Genomic DNA, 16,374 nt, shown 5'->3' on the forward strand with positions numbered 1-16,374 from the left:
GCGGGCCTCGTGGACAGCCCGAAGCTGGCCGTGTAGTGAAGCACTTTTTAGCACTTTGTCCCAATGTTCCTTGTTCTTGGAGTAGGCGTCACTCGATGCACAACCGCACAGCATATGGTTCAAGTCTACACGTTCACTGCACTGTTCACACACATGTTGTCCGTCGTAGTCTGGGTCGATGTCCCTCATGTGCCAGGGGTTGGGGTACCAGTTCGTTTGGAGGAAGCGTAACATGACCGACTGGCCGCGGGTTAATTTCTTGTCGGGGAGGGTGCTGGCCTGGATTTTTTGAATCCCGGCGGCCTCTTCAGCCAGTCGGACAGCGAGGAGCTGGTGCTCAGGGTCCGGGCTACGCAGCACGGGTCTCCCAGGCGTGTCTATGTGTGCACTCCCAAATAATATGGTCGAGGGTCCCTCTCGCTCCACATTTCTTCCGCCTGCGTGTTTACTGCAATAACTGTGTTTTTATATTATTTTATATTATGACTCTCTTGAATTAGCGAAAAGTGTCCGTAATTTTGTCCGCTGTACGTTCTCTAGAGGTAAATGTGTGAAAGTGTGATTGTGATAGATAGTGTTGTCATGGGCAAAATGTGGTTAATGAGCTTTAATTAGTGAATAAAAAGCTAGAAACGCGAAAAAATAAGACGTCAAAATAGCTATAGACTTCAATATAGTACGTGGACATCAGAACAGCCACAGACGTCGATATCGTATGTGGGCATTTTGCTTTTGCATTGCTCCATTGCGGGTCGCCGTAGTGATCTCAAAGTTTTTAGTTTTACTCGCGTTTTTTTTGCGGTCACAGTAATTTATTGGGGTACCTAAACAATTCTTATGTGTAATGCGAGAGCGTTACCTGTCGCCGAGTTATCGAGGACTTGAGAGTTGAACGTCTTCACTGCAGCAGGTCGTTTCGCGCGTTTCACTGCGTTGTGGTGGTCCCGTACTTCGTAGGCATTGAGCTGCCGCCTCCGGCCACGCTTTACTGTCTCGCCTTATGATGTAGACACATAAAGCCCACTTTAAAAGAATGGAAATCATGCCGCCATAAAGAGCGTTTTATCGAAGTAATCTTATGTCGTTTACGCATAGGTCACACACACATTACCCATAACTTCTTATTAACAAAAAAAGACAAGCCTCTGTGTGAACTGTGTGGTGAGGAGCTCACAGTAAATCACATTTTAATTTCTTGTTCGCATCTCGAAGAACTTAAAAAAATTTTTTTTACGGTATTTTACAATGAACACATTCCATTTCATCCCGCATTGCTTTTAGGCGAAACACTTGTCGAGTTTTCACTTGTTTGTAAGTTTCTAAAGAAATCCAATGTTTTAAATATATTATAATGTAACCTCTGTACACTTGACATAACATCATCTAACCTTGTGTTTGGCGCATTATAGCCATAGTTGCTTATTCGCCATAAAACCCCATATAACTAACTAACAAATTATGATGTAGACGCCAACGACGCGAACCTCGAGCGATGAAGACCCCATATCTCCGCAACCTCATTCTCCGAAAGCTGGAGGACAACTGACGTTGACGGCGCGGTCTCTCCCCTTATGTAATCTCTAACCGCATTTGCGTGAATACGACACTGGCGCATCCTATTTCCAGCGTATCTCGAGGAGGTGACACTACATGTACGCCATCAAATCAAGCAGGACAGCGATCTCTCACCCAGTGCATGTGGCAGAGGTGACCAGCGGCTCCCATCTTGAGCATGGCCTGCTTTGTTATCTGACTGAGGGGGTATTGTGCAGCCACCCCAGTGAGGAGGGGCGGCCCTAAACCTGTTTACATTCAGTGCGGAAGTAGACGACCTTTCAGGAGGGGGACAATGGCATTCCATTGTGTAAGGAGTAGTGTTTCTCTACGTCAGTGGCGCGTCATAGTTTCTAGCGTACCTTGCGTAGGCGACACGTCACAGGTTAACATGTATCACATTGTCACGCAGGAGGAGGAATAAACTTTATTAAGCTGTTTTGTCGTCCTTAGCCCACTTTCTCCCTAGGTGGCCTCCATGAAGAGGCGACCTCGAGGATCCAATCTGCGATGTTGGCTTGTACCTGTTTGTCTTCACTGCGTATACACTCTTTTCCCAGCTATCAGCTGAGAGATATGGCAGGAGCTTTCGGGGGGGGGGGGGGTGTATTTCCCTCGTATCTCCAGATATTATGATCATCGTCTGCGGTTAGGTTTTTGTCAGAAATGTTATTAGGATTAACTTCACCTTTTGCAATTGAGGCCAAACTTGAGCATGGTTTGCTTTGTTGTCCGATTGAGGAGGTAATGTATAGCCCCCCAGGGAGAGGGAGGGGCGCCCCTAAATCTGTTTTCATTCACCCCAGAAGTCAACTTGCCCATCTCGGGAGAGGGACAGCCCTAGTAGCAAAAAATCTCGCTAGAACGTTATGACAATGTCGCCAATGTTTTATAATATTGTGCAACATACTCCAACGTTGCAGCAATGTGTCCATAAGTTGGTCACGATGACACACTCTGCTAAGATTGCAGCCACATGCTCAGAAATTCGTTCAATTCAGAACATCGGGAAGCAACGTTGAGGCAATACAGCCTGGTGAACACAAATTAACATTACAAATATATTTCAAGCACATGGTTCCAGAACTTTTCCGACTGTTGCTACAATAAACATTTTTTTCGACTAGCAGTACTTTGCAACTAAACCTCTTCTATTGTGCCTGCCACAGATTGCACGCACAGCTCCATTAATATGTCGAAAAGCTTTGTTTATTACCCATTCGCCACTTTCACTCTGTTATGCGCTCGGAGCTGAGTGCATGAGTTGCATGTTGTACTGCATTGTGGAGCTCAAGTGTCGGTCGCTCTCGTTGATCTTAGAAAAGCGTTATATGTTGTGAAGCTTACCAATTGGCAGGCCTGCATGCTTGTGCAGGGTTTCTGCACTTTTCAAGAATGTTACATTAATGTTACGAAACATTGTGGAAATGGTGCAGAAATGTTGCGCATATGTGGACAAAACATCCTATGTTGTCTTGATATTGCCAAAGGAGCACACCAGCCACGTTAAAACAACATAAAAAGGTAATATTGCTGTAATGCTCCAGCAGCAATCTGCGCTACTAGGGAGTCGCATTCCGCAGCGCGAGCAGGAGGGAGTAACAGGGAACCAAGAGGCGCACAGGATAGCTCGAGGGTACACTTATTACCGAGCATCCAAAGTAGCCGACCTCGAAGAGAACGAACCTGTACCCCAAGATTATTCGGCGACACTAAATTGTTACAAGGGCTGCAGAAAGCGGTATCCATCGCCACACAACTACCTTAGCAGAGAAGACTCTGTCGAGTGGAGGCAGCTGCAAACGGGCTCGTACCCGAACCTACACGTACTCAACAAAATGTATCCAACGCAATACAATGACAAATGCCCTTGGTGCCAAGAACCACCCACGCTGTACCACATAACGTGGGCATGCCAGAGGATAAGCGTGGTACCAGTTATAACAAACCCGAGTGCGGAGCAATGGGAGGGAGTGCTCTCCAGCGATCGCCGAGTCGACGAAGGTCTGATTCGGCGAGCACATCCGGCAGCAGCTTCCAGCGCAGCCCTGGACTAAGGGCAGCCGAGCTTTGTACAAGCAGATGGACGAAGCCATCTGACAGCCGCAGAAGAAAAGCAAATCTAGAGCTTAATAAAGTTGTTCACTCACTCACACTCCCTCTCTTGCCTCGACGGCAGCTGTGCCACTTCCAGGAGTGGTGACGTTGTTCACGTGCTGCCTTTCTGCCACGAGTTTCTGACGACGCCGGGGTTTTCGCTAAACAAGCCAAGTAATGCGAGCTACCCTCGCATTAAAACAAATGGACAATCTGATTGTTTTTTCACGCAGCGTAGTACCACCTGGCATTCATCAATGAAGCAGACATATTTCCCCAATGAAATAAGAGCCGCAATATTGCGTATAAGGAGCGCTTTCAGTTCTACCAATTAAATATTGCGTCCGATTGGCTTCCGTGTCTTTTGGTTCCTTCTTATAAGTAGTGAAATTCGCGGTCTCGTTGAGTTCTCCTTTGCCGATGCTTTAAAATTATTGCAGAACAGCTCTTGAGCACAGCCTGGGGAGAGGTGTTTCAATTCGTGTTTGGGGATATGTGTGACACTGTGATGAATGAATGGCGGGTGCCACCAGCGAACTAGCCAGCGCGCTATTAATCATGCGGCTGAGCTTGGACTCGGGACATTGAAGGATTTATCTGTTGCGCGCGAACTCCCAGCTGAATCGAGATGTAGACAGGTGTGTTCGAACTGTCTTCGTAACATGCACGTACCGCAAGTGTGAAATTGTATTTGGTGCGATAGTCACCAGGTGGCTGTGCTGTGAATACGTCATTGCCGATGACTTACTATCGCGATATCGCGTACTATTGCGATAAATGTACTACGGAATGCACATTTTCGGGAAAAAAATTCTAGCTTAACTTCGCAAACCAGTCAAGTGGTATTGTTACCAGTGGATAACGTATGCATGTCTCCCCAACACCGACATATTTCAGGCACTGGATTACGCGACTGAGGCGAAAAAAATTTTACGCACACTCGTGTCCTGTAAACTTCTGATCGCGATAGTACATGATGTTGTGTCCATCACTGAATGTGCATCATACATTTTTATGCAAATTTTGTTAGGGCCCTTAGCTCCAAGCGCAGTGTGTGCAGGCTGCCCTTCGCTAGGTTTCTCGGGAACGCCAGCCTAAGATGACTGATGAAAGAAGGGGACACGGTATTCGCACTCAGTCCAGCCGTCTGCCAAAAAGGATGGGTTAAAGGGGCCATGAAATGGTTGCTGGACATTTAGCCGTTCCATCTTCCGGCAAAAATGAGGATTGTACTGAAGCTATTGCAAAATTTGTATACTTTTATTAACTGACATACGTCGTTCAAATTCTATTTGTTTGTAGAGCAACTGTTTCTCAGTACAATAGTACTACTCAGGGTAGACTATCACAGTTGGTGCATTTGACCAGAATTATTTTGTCTACTCGCTGACAATGCGTGTCACGCAAAGATGGTGTCTCACTGCATGGTTTGTCTTCAATGCTGATAGTCTGTGTTGAAACTTCTTAATCCATCTAAACACGTTGTTCTTGTCCACGGTGTTATCTCCGTAAACATTGAGTAGCCTTCGGTGGATGTCAGACAGCCTGCATCGTTCACAACTCCATTAGGAACCGTTGCTTCTCCTTGCGATCCGTTAGCTGCATGCAATGAAAAGAATCTATTAGTTACCTGCAAAAAAATCAACGGTTACTATACATAGTTATTCTAGCAACATGTAGAAGTTGTACCAACTTTTGCATTTATTTAGGTACAACCATCGTAATACAACCCTATACACGCTGTATAAAAAAAATTGCGACGATTAAATTTGTGGGCTGACATAAATTCAGCACGAAGGTGGCGTCAGTGCTCAGTGTGGTCACGAAGTCTCTCCCGTTTCTACTGGCTTACGACGTCCCTGATAAACAATTAGAGTACTAACATGACAACTAATAACCGGTTTGCACACAAAAGGCAACGCTTAACACAAGTGTAAAGACATGGGGAACAAAATTACCCTATTGGTGTGATGCCAGATCTGTATGAGAATCAAGCCGCAGTGGTCTCCATTTTGGCGTCCATGAAACACAGTGAAGGGCTACAGCGCATGTCTAATTGGCTTATCTCCCACTCCTGCGGCCTGCATTGCTGAAGCAGCACGTTGAACGTCAAAATGGCCCCGGGACCTTATGTGAATACCTCCTATATGTTGCTCCATGCGGTTGCTGTTTGCTGGTTTTAACTACAGGCACTTGTTTTGCGTTAGAACACGTTGCCCTTAGTTGCATGGTACTGGAAGTGCAATGAGCATATCAATGCTCTTAAACCAAAACTCATTAATTTTACATCAAATACACTGGGTGACTGAGTTTTGGGACTAACCGAGCAAGGTGGTGACTAGAAATATATAACAGTTTGACAGCATACTCCGTTTTCCGTAGCATTTACTATTTCCGTATTTCTAAGATTGTTATATTTTGCCAGTATTTTACATGACCTAGCTTTTAAGCATGAAGAAATTGGACAAACTGAACCTCTGCACTGTAATAAAATATAACGCTATGTTGGACATGTCGCCATCTTAAATTTAGGACTATCATGACATTACATGACAAATCCACACACATGATGAAACAATGATTGCAAAAACTAAAGTCTTGAAGGGAGAGCTTAGAAGATGAGCCGAAGCCAGGGAGACAATTGAATGGCACCACCAACGAAGGTGTTCGACTCCCCCCTAGATACGACAACACACGCTCGGCAATTGTCTACGCGCCATGCAGTAGAACGACTGGGATTTACACAGGAGAGAGCATGATGTACTATATCCAGAGATATTAGCTTCTTAAAAATTTCTGTTCGGTGGGTTCCACGTCTCGTCACTCCTGAGCAGCAATATGCTTGCTTGATTACTTATCATGGGCGAATATCGGTTCATCTCTGTACCATCAGTTAGAGAGACGGTGTCAAGTTTTATGGAATGGCAAGGATATGTTGCTCACTGAGTGTCATGCGAAAGGTTACAAGATTGCCGGATTCTATTACTGCGAACTTCTGAAGCGTCTAAAATAAAGAATGCGAGAAAGGAAACCAGCGTCTTGTGTCATCAGGACAGCGTTCCAGTACACACCTCTGCAAGTGCCTGGTAGTTTCAGCTTGTTCTTCGCTCGTACGATCTGCAAGATGTTGCCCCCTCCTAATCTTTTTCCAAACATGAAATATTTCTTGCTGGGCAAAGTTTTGCCACTAACAATTAGGATGGCAGCTGGAAAATTTCGGTCTAAAGATTTTTAAGCACCGCTGGAGGAAGGCGTCACCTTAGAGGACGAATATATAGAAACATACTTCGGAAAAGCTGGAAGTGGTGTTACCGTCTAGAGACATAAATCAGCTGCCATATTTTTTATCACTACAAAAGGCATTCACTGATTACTTCAGAAAAGTGTCACGCCAGAAATACGTGCATTCATGGCATGAGGCCGCTAATGAGTGTTGTACTCATCCTAAACAGACTGCATCTGCAACATAATCAACAATAAAAATAACCAAGGAGACCCGGTACCGTATACACCACAGGGAGGCTGGCTGGAACGAAGCTTGGCAGGAAACGATGCGTGTTCGATATGTTTAGCCTTATACAGCATTAACACTTCCCTCAGACCGAGTAGAACAGTTGCTACATACCCATTAATGCCTGAAGATATCATCTTTCCCAGCAGCACGTTGCTGCCCACAAAGATAGACGGACACTGGAAAGGGGGGCCTTGATGTCTAAAACGTTTCAATAGTACACTGCTTCAACGCAGTCTTCTGCCCACAATGAAGAACGAGAAGCTCACTGAAAAGAAATTCAATGTTGAATCCTTTCTGTTTTTCTGAAAATGTTGCAGTCCAGAAATCATTCGATGGCGACAATCACACAAAATGTGCTCTCTATCGCAGATGATGTCTATCGCAGACGGTGTCTGCAGGTGCTTGCTTGGATTTCAGGCCTGTGAGCATTTGGCCAGTTAGTTTGCATGAAGTCCCAAAACATTCACAAGAGTCATAAGCCTTTCGAAGCGCTCCTCATCACTTCTGCGCTTAGTCAATATCCTGGGGAAGTACAGGTGTGTTGCAGGTGCAGTCAGTCCCTTAGCTCCAGTGGTTTCACCTTCAGCTTACGCCCCGTGTAGATAGAAAACAACGGATCGGAGTTTCCGAATAATAATGTGAAAAGCCAGTCTAGAAAAACTTTGATACGCTTACAGCTCCTTCCCACACTGCTTCATTATCACACCTTGTTACAAAGAGAGCGCTACGAGAACAGAGGGTGCTTCGTGGAGCCATGTGTTCTTCCTTCCATATAAATGGAATGAGAACAGAACTGTACCACGTGAACGGAAAAGGGTCTTACTTGAATATTTGGTGGAACAAGCATGAAGCAAATTCTGGAAGAGTTGGCATGTCGGGGTCCATCATGTTCTCCCAACTTATCGCTGGAAATAAAAAAGAAAAAAAAGAAAAGCAGCACATTTGGGTTGATTACAAGTTTTGTAGGAGGGAACTCACGTTACTGATTTTGTGGAATACAGCATCAAATGCAGGGTCGCAAGTGGCTGGTTTGAAAACAGGTGATATGCTTTTTTTGTAGCTTATGGGATTGCTTCTCGCTTCATATTTTCTACACTTTCTCGCCCCTGATATGTCTGATGACTGCCTAAATCAATTGTATCAAACTAACCCTTAAAAAACATTATAACCTCAACAGAGTAGTCTTACCAGGAAACTGATGTATTACAAATGGCTGCTCACAGGCGCGAGAGGCTTTGTATCCCATAAAATTCAACTGAAGCTGCGTGATGTCCGCATATAGGACAAACTGACTTGTCAAAAGGGAACAAATGTGCTGTCTTCAGCTCCATAGCATGTAAGCAGGTAAAGTTGTCATGCGCCAAGAGATAAATATGCCTGTCAGAATAGAGGAACATGTTATAGTTTCAAAAAACATGGGCTTCTTTTCGAAATTAGGTTTTTTTCCGGATCGACAACTTTTTTTCGCGAGAAGGAAGGAGAGGCGTCTACCTAATGGAGGTCCGTTTTTTGGAAATGGTGGCCCGAATAGGATAACACAGTTGAGCCCTGCGCAAGGAGGAATACTGGAATCGAATTCCCAACCCATTCAGAAGATTTTACGGATGGCTGAAATAGCTTTGGTTTGAGTGTGCCAAGAACTGCACGTTTAGTGGTGTGAGACACGCTGTTTTAACGCATAGAGGTACAATGCATGTGCGAAAAGTTCTGTGTCAAAATTAGTGCCCAGAAAAGCCAAGAACTGTGTATGTTACCGTAATAATGTTTTCTTTATGAGCACTCTAAATGCACTGCAGTATATTAGAGTAATAACCGCCGAGACAATAGCATTTGTTATCGTTTATTTTTCCTCCTAAGTCAAAACACCTTCAGTCACTGATTCAATAGCCCCGGGTTTTGTTTGAGGCTGAAAGTCAAGACTTCTGAATAAATATGCGCTTTTCAGTCGATGGTTGCGAAGACTAAAATGCATATAAGCCACCAAACGATTAAGAATAATGACTTCCCAGTGGCATTTATTCAGTGCAATGGAGCGAATGCGTGAGCAGACAGTAGTAATGAACCGATAAACAGTACAAGCACGAAGTTTGCAACGTAGGACATCTGTCCGGGGAGTAACCGAAGCAGCACAGGCAGTCGGCCCAATATTGGGAATATATTGGCAAATGTCGGTCCCAAAAAGGACCAGAGCAAATAAAACCATCCATTTGTAATCTTAGGCCCATTTCCTGTGCTGCGTGGGAGCACCATCACATATTCTATAACGCAACAGCAGTGAACTCACCCACGAACTTCAGACCAGTGCGCTGAAGGACAGGTTCGTCGAAATAGGCATCCTACCAAAGAAACAGAAGGTTCTAGGTTATGCTACAGACTAGCGCCGGAAATAGCCTTACAGGACGCGAGAAACATTTTTCAGTTGAAGTCCTGAAAAATAAGCCTACAAATGTTAGGAACCACAGACGAACCGCTCGGCTCCCTTTGCCATTATTTGCAGTGTATTACCGGTTTTGTAAATAATTAATGCCTGTTCTGCTTAGTACGCTGTACAAAAATGTTCTGTCTGAGATTCACATCCCCAAGCTGGTTCGCATTTGCCAAGCATGAAAGTGCCCACAGTAACAACATAGTCTCATCGAGCGGCTTAGCCAGTTGGGTAGTTGCCATCTCTACTCGACTCGGTGTGATGTAGGGCGAGTCCGATGCACTTATATATTTGCTTATTTCCAGCTAGTATTTCTTGCATTATGGGTGTTTTGCAATTCGTTAACAGTTCTCTCTTCCTTCACACCAGCATGGCGCTGTTGCATAATTCTAAAATGTTTTGACATTTTTTTTTCTGGGCACAAGCAATCGCCGACTCAGTAGAAATAGAAATGAACTCACCGATGAATTTCAGGCCAAGGTCCTGTTTTCAGGTCCTGTTCAGAAATCGCCCTCTGCTCAGGCACCACATCCGAAGAAATGCCAGTTCTGTAAAAATGGCAAAATATAGGGGCTGCAACCTTATAAGTCATTGCTATAATTTCCACTACTACCACTTCTATGAGTCAGTTTTAGGCGAGTCTTCTATGAGTCAATTGTAGACGAGTAGGGCGGGCGGGTGGGTGTGGGTAGATAGCCAGTATATTAATAGTGAATATTTTTTACCAAAGGGTAAGATTACTACCAGAACAGCACAGAGTGGAAATAACTCTTATCACTGATCTACTTCTCGAGCATACCTCGCCCAGTTTTGACACTAGTCTCAGTCGACGTCAACTGTTCGGAAAATGACACCCCAGAAGTGGCGCCTGCAAATTCAAAGGCCCCCTCGATACATAAAACTACAGTGCCATTACTTGACAGTGCAGTTGCCCTGAAGAAGTTTAACTCTTAATATTTCGCCTTTCTCGGGTGTCTCTAATAGGCTCGTTTCATCCAGGACCGTAATTCACACGGTTAGTCATGCTTCTTAGTTCACACCAGAAACTCTGAAAACTTCAACTAGACTGTAAAAAAAGGCCGATCCCAAGCAGATTGCATAAACGCCTACACACTGCATTTGGAATTTAGTGTTAAAGGGATACTGAGGCGGTTTTCGAATCAGCTAATTTTTTAGGGTTTTGAAGTAGTGTCATTGCTGATCAGGTCTGTGAAATTATTTTTTCGATTTTGGCTAAAACAGTGGCACAATCACCAATTAAAACGCGATGTTCAAATCTCCCGCGCCCCGCGCGAGCGTAGGAGAGGAGAACAGCGGAGAGGGAAACCTCGTCCATGTCGGCCAACGTGACGTCACGTTGAGGAGCCGGGGATACTTCGGCGCACCCGAGCGAGCTTTCAGCGCGCGTTGTTTCTCGTGCTGCGTGCGTTGTGACGTACAAAGCGTGTCAGCCGACCTTGAGAATCAGATTCAACACGAGGTACTACTCTGCGTTCGTGTCCATGAACAAATACGGCCGAGACTGTGTCGTCTTCCACTGTTTTTAGCAAGATCAAAAGCTCGCAGCGCAAGCGCTCGCTGCTGTGACTCAAGCTGACCAAAGCAAGCCTACTCTGCTCGAAGCACTTTCGTAAGAGCGGCTACATGCAGAGCTTGTCCCTAATGTGACCTCTGGAGATTTCTGTCGAAAAGGCGCGGCTGAACCATGACACAGTCCCTTCGATTTTCTCGCGCATGAGAGGCGTGTCACCATTCCGAAGAAGCGCCTCTTTTAAAAGTAGAAACATGCTCACTTAGCACATGAAGAAACCTTATAGAGGCTCAAGCATGTGTCGCTCTCCTCAGCTTAGGTGCGGCCAGACCACCTGAGACGTGCTCAGCAAGGCTCGGTTAGTGATTTTATACTCGGTTCGACGTGTCCAACCAAGCAAGCAAGCAGAACAAAGCACAATAAAGCAAAGCAAGCAAGCATCGAAGCTCTTCATATGCGGCATCTCGTTTAATCGTAGCTAAGCAATTAAAATGAAAGCGTTCGACGTTGATTTCGGATGGAAATTTATGAGAGAAATGAATGCCAACCGAGTTTTTCCAAGAAAACACCGCAACCTTACTCGGTTTCTTCATCAAGTTGAGGCAGCGGGCGAGTTGCAGCTAGCTTGGCTTTTAAACACACATTCAGACTACTTCACTGAACCTAAACTGCAAATCTAGGAAGGGCGAACGTTTCCGAGGCAGCGATTAATATTTTATGGCATCTGCTGAACGCGCCATGAGTGAAGCAGCAGCCTTGTGCGCGTATTTGGCTTGGTTTCCAGCGCACTATGATTGCGTCACTATCTTGTGGTCACATGCCTCGCAGTGCTTGGCCACTGCGCTTCGCTAATTTTGACACCAACTTTGTGCTCCTTCACCGTTTCCTTGGAATACTTTCTTGCCCCAACCTGCAACGCCGGGTACTGAGAACAGGATTTTTTGTACACAGTGCTTTGGGCCTTTTCTTTAGGATGACGCTCTTCGGGGCGAGCCAGGAGGCGTTCGGTGGTGGTAATTGACTTGAGTATTGTTCGCACCCATTCCTTTGCGAGAATACGAGCCGAGGTTGTGCTGGCACCTTTTACGCATTGTCTGTATCGCGTCTTTGACGCTGGCGTATGCTTGTGCTAGGCGTAGAGTTTCTTGCTTGTGTCTTTTTTGGTTTCAGGCGATACGTAGAATGAGCAAACTGTAGTATCCTTTTCTTCGGAGGTCAGTAAAAAAAAAATAGTCGCCGTATTCGCTTTTACAACGACACGGAAAGCTGCGATCTGCACTCAACGCAGCGCCGGATCCGCATCGGCAGCTTCTCCAGTCCTCAAAGTGACGTCACGACCTCTCTTGACCAATCACGGGCGGCGGCGCGCCGCGCGGCGTGCCCCGCGGCACAGGCCGCATATTTCGGCTAAAAAAGGCAATTCGCGCTTGTTTTTGCCTTATTTGGATGCGATATTCCAGTATACAGCATGAAAAACTATAGGATGCCGCTGCCAGCCCGATTTTCAAAAAAAGTGCTTCAGTCTCCCTTTAAGCAGGGATTGCACGATAACTACAAAGACTGCAGTTTTTTTTAATCTACTCAAAGCATGTTTGCCTGCCATTTACGGCGTTTGCAATCAGAAATCGGCAAGGTGGTCGGCGTCTAAACAGGCAACAGGGAATCAGTGTCGCTATCTCAGTACAGAGGAACCTTAGTCGCTCTCCGTGTCGCATACAGGGCATGATCCGAAAACTAAAAAAAAGCATTCGCCGCTTTGTTTTTATATCCTGAAGCACGCTACTCTGAAAATGGGAACGTAACTATGTCCCCTTAACCAGCATTCACTCACCAGGGTTCTTGTTCAGCAGAGAGTCACAACGGCGGGAAGTTGACACGTCACAATTCCAGAGACTTTGCTGGGAATCTGCTGAAGGCGCCTGGAAGGACAACGCCGTCTTTGGTACGGAAATATGTCCAGAGCTTTAACGAGACGAAGTGGAGCAAATGCGATCGAGCGCTGAGAGACTACCTTGCGGTCATGATAGGAACTAAAGGGGAAAGGTTCCGAGTGCAAAGCTACAGAACACAACCACAAGAAATATGCACGTCAGTGATCACGGACAAATTTCCTGTGTTTATCTGCATGTTTTGACAACTGAACTTACGAAGTGTGTGCATGCTGATCTTATTTGGTCGTTTGAATTAGGTTCTTTGTACGTTCTACATCCGGGCCATGACTTCGACCTAATTCATTTTTTCACACATCGATAATAAACCTCAGAAAATGTGACTATGACGATTGGTTTTATTTGGTTTGGTTTATGGGGTTTAACGTCCTACAGCGACTAAGGCTATGAGATACGCCGTAATGGAGGGCTCCGGAAATTTCGACCACCTGAAATTCTTTAACGTGCACTGACATCGCATGACTATGACGAATTCCTGAGCAGAGTTCTACGGCGACAAAGCTGAGGTCCACATATTTGCAACCGGAGATGCACAGTCGTCGTTTCGGTACACTGCCACCTGTATGCGAAGAAAAACTTTCGAAACTCCTCGCCAGTTTTCATATCTGACGTGTGTGGAGGCAACAGAAGATGTACTGCAATATCACAGGATTGGATTAAAACAGCAACGTGATCCGCCGTTCTGATGGGTGCCAATAAGGGGGCACGGTGGGTAACTACTCGTCCAGAGAGAATGTATTTTTGAGTTGTTTAATCGCGCTTGCATGCTAAACCTCTGCGCATGGAGCATGCACAGGAAGTCGTGCTCTCTCGCCAGTAGGCTGCTTTGATAAAGCGGCCCGACCATCGGGCACGTAGACGCCTACGCTATGATATTCCCTTCCAGGTCGTAAAGCTGCCTGTCTGACTATAAGAAAGGAAAAACGGCTGACTTACTTATGAAGTTGATTCAGGCTCTGGAAGCCCCCAGTATCCAGGTACCACGTCCGAAGGAACGCCAGCTCTGCGATGACACCAGGAGAAAGTGCTAGAGCATAAGCTGGTGATTACATGCTATTAGTGATGACCTCCAAGGGTTAATGAAACGAGCGTTTCAGTCAAAGGCTGTACACATACTCCAGGGGTTCAACAGCGGTAGTCACTTTGAGGAAACAGTGTCCAAAATTGCGCGCGCATTGTAATTCTGTAGACGCAAAGGCGCAAGTCTATGTGCGCTAAAACTGGGGAACAGAGCACAAAGTTCTGTTTCAAGCTTCTGCTCCGGTTGAAGGCAGCGCTAACCATCAGAGTTTTTTTCAAATCTAAATTATTGCCTAGGTGCCAGGTGACCATAGAATCTTACCGTTACTATGCGATCCTCGTCAAACCATGGCTGTAAGAGCAATTTCTGTTCAGTGTCATTACACGCACTGAACGGACACCACCTGCTCGCAACAGCTAGTCTGGTTGGCTGATGAAAAAAATGAATAGCCGGAAGAAATAGCCGGAAAAAAAAGAGTGCGCTGAGAGTACAGCCAGGTCAGCGGCATTCCCGTCAGAGATTATTTCTGGGGGAACGCATAATACACTTGTATCATTAAAATATATAGTAATGTTTGTCCTGTACTGTACTTGCTTAAAAAAAGGCTTGGTCAAAACATATCCGTTCCAAAGGCACTTGGTGACATCAACTGGCGCAACTAGGAGCATGCGATATTTTAAAAAGTGATGTAGCTGAACTTTACCTCTGCAGTCGATCTTCTTATATAGCTATGGATGAAGCATGACTGCAAGAACTGAAGGGTACGTGGCTGTAGCCGCGTAATCGAACTAAATAAATAGCCGTTCCTAATAGTGTCTGTTTAGATTCAGACAATATGCGATTCGAGAAGCGCCAAACATTTCTGAATAGAAGGTGGCTTAATTAAACCGGATTAAAATTGGCAGACGATTACGGTAGTCACTCATGCAAAATTTAAAGGCAGCTTTTCAAACGCCACCTGCCACCGCTGGCAGGTATCGTGTTATGCTGCTAGCCACCCATCCACCTCCGGTTGTTCATTCCTCCGCTCTTGCCGTGACAGGTGGCGTTTCGAACTGCTACTGCCTGCTAAGACGCCACGTCACACACCGCAGCACGCCACCTGTGAGGTGGCGTGTTGCGGGGGAAATGCATCGGGAGTGAGGGATAAAGTTTACTTCCTTCTGATAATTTTCATCACTTTGATCTTTTAAGCTAGGCGTACACTGAATGGTGCCAATGTGTTTAAAACAGAGGCTGCGCCCTCTCACTTAGGTGGCGCCTTGGCACGGCCAGTCAGGGTGGCCTACAGGATTGTCCCATTGTGTTATTGAGAATTTTCATGACCACGAAAGAAGCGCCATAGGATATCGCGATACTACAACTCCTTACTCCTTATTACTACTGGAAATGAACGTGCCGCAGGTAGATAAGAGCAGTCGAGTCACAGACACTGAGGCTAGACATTCCATTTACTGGGAGTAGCCCGAGCAATCTACAACAGATAACAGAATACTCACCAGGTGCCGAAGTGTAGTCTCCTGAGCAGAGCCCTGTCCCAGGTACCACATCCAAAGAAACGGAACTGCTGCAAAAACCACACCATTCTCAAAACTGCATTGCTATATCCAATATTGATCTCAACATTCATTTGGCTTTATTTTATCATCGGCAGCGTGATTGCCGTTGTAGCACATTCGTAGTTGTGGAACAAAGACAACAGAACTAGGTCTAACTTCCCTTGTCACCTCAGGGCGTCAGCTACCAGCTTCAATGAAGGGGAGGCGCTGGCACTTAGAACGAAGCGACGCATGTGGACGCAGGGATGTGGCAATACCAGATTGATACAAGATCTGACGGCCGCCGGCGGATATGCCTCGCAGTATGGAACCAGTGATCAACCGCGTGCTTAAGAAGCGACTTACAGGTGTTTAACTGTGATAACCTTTCTGATCAGCAGAACTGACCGGTTCTGGTTGACTCCGAGCTAAAAAATTAGCTCTCAACGCTCTGAAATTTGTAAACGCGATGGGAGGCAATTATGTAGCATTTAGCGTCGCTATTAAATGTAAAGGCGTCACAGCAGAAGAGCCCGGACTGATTTCGACCGCGTCAGGTTCTTTAACTTGGATACAAATATCGTTGTACAACTGTTGGCTCCCGCCAGATTGGTTTGGTTTATGGGGGTTTTTAACGTTACAAAACGACTAAGGCTGTGAGGGACGCCGTAGTGAAGGGCTCCAGAAGTTTACAGAGGACGCGATGCTGCTCGGCTGTTGAGCATCCGCGCTACTGATTGCGAAG

The 16,374-nt window shown here is 45.8% G+C and overlaps 1 long non-coding RNA gene across 1 annotated transcript; it reads right to left on the reverse strand.

The window, feature by feature from the left end:
• Positions 1 to 4,956: 4,956 nt before the first annotated feature.
• On the reverse strand, positions 4,957 to 13,040 carry LOC149347589 (uncharacterized). The gene is made up of 5 exons (XR_016292155.1): positions 12,953 to 13,040; positions 10,052 to 10,138; positions 9,450 to 9,501; positions 7,989 to 8,070; positions 4,957 to 5,250 (listed from the first exon to the last, which is right to left on the reverse strand). It is a non-coding gene; the product is annotated as an uncharacterized LOC149347589 (long non-coding RNA).
• Positions 13,041 to 16,374: the final 3,334 nt, after the last annotated feature.

The sequence above is a fragment of the Amblyomma mixtum genome, chromosome 4, assembly GCF_055824585.1.
Source record: "Amblyomma mixtum isolate Tamu chromosome 4, ASM5582458v1, whole genome shotgun sequence".
NCBI classification, from domain to species: domain Eukaryota; kingdom Metazoa; phylum Arthropoda; class Arachnida; order Ixodida; family Ixodidae; genus Amblyomma; species Amblyomma mixtum.